Source organism: Octopus bimaculoides, chromosome 16 (genome assembly GCF_001194135.2).
Source record: "Octopus bimaculoides isolate UCB-OBI-ISO-001 chromosome 16, ASM119413v2, whole genome shotgun sequence".
NCBI lineage: Eukaryota > Metazoa > Mollusca > Cephalopoda > Octopoda > Octopodidae > Octopus > Octopus bimaculoides.
This window is the reverse complement of record NC_068996.1, coordinates 6768096-6770850: the sequence shown is the minus strand read 5'-3', so window position 1 is coordinate 6770850 and position 2755 is coordinate 6768096. Positions and strand designations below refer to the sequence as shown.

The 2755-nt window shown below is 38.1% G+C and overlaps 1 long non-coding RNA gene across 1 annotated transcript in view; it reads right to left on the bottom strand.

Moving 5' to 3' along the window:
* Positions 1-564: 564 nt before the first annotated feature.
* The window catches only part of LOC128249586 (uncharacterized), an 18936-nt gene continuing 16745 nt past the window's right edge, over positions 565-2755 (bottom strand). Inside the window, exon 2 of the long non-coding RNA XR_008265688.1 lies at positions 565-1951. This is a non-coding gene — a long non-coding RNA (uncharacterized LOC128249586). The remainder of the gene's footprint in view (positions 1952-2755) is intronic.

The following is a 2755-nucleotide window of genomic DNA, read 5'->3' as shown; positions in this document are numbered from 1 at the left end:
GTTTTTCTGTCTCTGTGATTCACAAGTACTTAAATACATTTTTGTCCTCTCCACAAAAGAAAGCGAACATCTTGTAGGTATAATAAGACAATTTAAAATTTGCTTAAGGGAAACGGTAATAATTTTCGAACCATTTCATTTGTAGGAGACAACATTGAATATTCATTTGATATTCTGAAGTCGATGACAATTTGACTAGCAAATTTGTTAATACATTTACGCGCGCAAAAACTAGTATTTATACGAGTCAGTAATTGATATGTTCAATATATTACGGATCAAATTGATAATAAACGGATGATCGAATACCGTTTGAAATATATCCTTTTAATATCATTTTACTATTTATAATAATTAATATCGTTTTTCTATTCACTTAATATTCTAAAGTTACTGTTAATTTATAAAAAAGAGAAAAACGAAAGCTTTCTCTTTGTATGTATTCCCTCACAGCAGTTTGTATAATCACGAGTCAATAGTTTACATATACAATTATTACTGATAAAATTGACTATAAACAGATAATCAAATAACATTTTTCAAAAATGAAGTCGAATTCTGTGAAACTTGAAATATATCTTTTAATATATTTTTCGTTTGTACATAAATAAAGACTACTATTTCCGATGATAAGCACGTAATCTCATAGTGAACAAAAGTTATTAGATAACGCGCAATGATCGGGTCAAAATATTTTTAAACTATTATTTTTGATATTATAATTAGAATGAAGGACTTCCCCTAGTTACGATTTTTGCTTTAATAAATCCGAAAGTTGAAGTTATCATTTTCGGGTTCTTGGTTTAGTTGTAGATTTTCGAAAAAAAGATGAAAACCAAGACGTTATTCTAAACAATCTCCCGGCATTCCTGACGCCTCCCCTTGTGAGTCCTTTTCGTCTTCGAGTTCTATACTGTCTTCTCCGCCTCGTTTTCCTCGGTCTGACTGCAACATTCTGCCGCCTGTTGCTTCTTTTCGATGAAACACGTCGATAAAGAGTCATTTTGCTCTTAATAAAGTATATACCGACATCCAATCTCCAATGGATTCGATAAACGGTTGAAAATCCAGGAAAATATTAAATGACGTTCTTAAATGACGTCCTTAAATGACGTCATTCAGATGGACGACAACTGTCTTCTTATATATGTTAATGGTTGTTAAAAAACAAGAATTGAGAGTTGAATTGTTACTGCTTGAATAACCAATGGTTCTTATCCAGTCGCCATCGCTGTTTTATAACACTGGGCAAAATATTTACCTCTTAATTAGGTCGATCTATTCAACTAGATTTCTTCAGAAAAAGGTTTACCGATGTAAGCTACAATGGCGACTATAATGAATGCCTATTTCTTTAGCGTTCTCTTTTTTTGACTTCGGCTTTTTACTTTCATACATATCCGCGCGTGCGCAGGCACACACGCACAGTCCCTTTATATCTTTTAATTACTTGATACTGTGGAAATTGTAATGAATTTTCCTAGACTGTAAAACAAATTAGATACAAACTGAAAAATATTTTCTTTTAATGCACGTTTTCTGATTTTATTTATTGATGAATGTACAGTAATATTTTGAAGTCTATTAGTTGATGGCGCATCTGAGAAGGGTTCGATCTTTTATCCGAAATTCCGAAATCAGATTTTTTTTTTTTTTTTCGAATGAGAGAATATACCGGAAAATGCTCAGAAGCTTCTCAATGAATATGCAGTTGCTACAAGTCACGCTTCGCGCTGTTTGCTGTTGAGTTTTACAGGTCGGAACATGAGCTGCTGATGCTTCGCATTGAGCCGTCAGCTGTTCGAGAGCCATGCGTTGAACCATTAGCAGTTTGGGAGCTGTGCATTGAGCCACGCTTTGAGCTGTCAACGGTTTAGGAGCCGCGCGTTGAATCGGCAGCTGTTACGCACCACTGAGCCGTCAGCTGCTAGGAATAACATCACCCAATGGCCTGTTGAGAAAAAAATGTAATAATATGGCTATGAAATTGGTAAAAGTGAAACCTTTGGAAACTGAAACTTTTACAAGCCAAGTGCTTATTCTATCGGTCTCTTATATCGAACGGCTAAGTTACAAGGACGTAAACACACTAACAGCTATTGTGAAGCGGTTGTAGGGAGACAAAGACATGACACATAAACGCGCGCGCGCACACACACATATTTACACATGGCCAAGTGGTTAGGCTATTGCACTCTCGATCGCTAGATCGCGATTTCAATTCCTAGACCGAGTGGGGTGTTGTGTTCTTGAGCAAAACATTTCATCTCGCATTGCTCTGCAATCACTTCGACACCTGGCGTGTGGTACACCTGTGTGCACCTGTTCAGACAACAACCATTTGATGAAGGGGAGCGAGTTAATGTGCAGCGCGAACATTTGATTCATTATAAACAAATCATTTGTGCAGGTCGTTCGGCAAAGACTGAACGTTCATACGTCGTCTTCGACGGGCTGAGACCCACTTCGGTCATGAATGACCATGGGTTTGCACCTATAAAGTTACCCTCCCAGGTACAAGTCCGGGCAAAGTTGTTTACGGAAGACCAGCAGTCGCCATGCATACCAGCCTCCCCTCACCACGCCACCAATGTTATCCAAGGGAAAGGCAAAGGGGCCGAAACAGCTTGGCACCTGTGACGTCGCAACTCATTTCTACAGCTGAGTGAACTGGAGCAACGTGAAATAAAGTGTCTTGCTCAAGAACACAACACGCAGCCCGGTCGGGGATTCGAACGCACAACCTCACGATCGT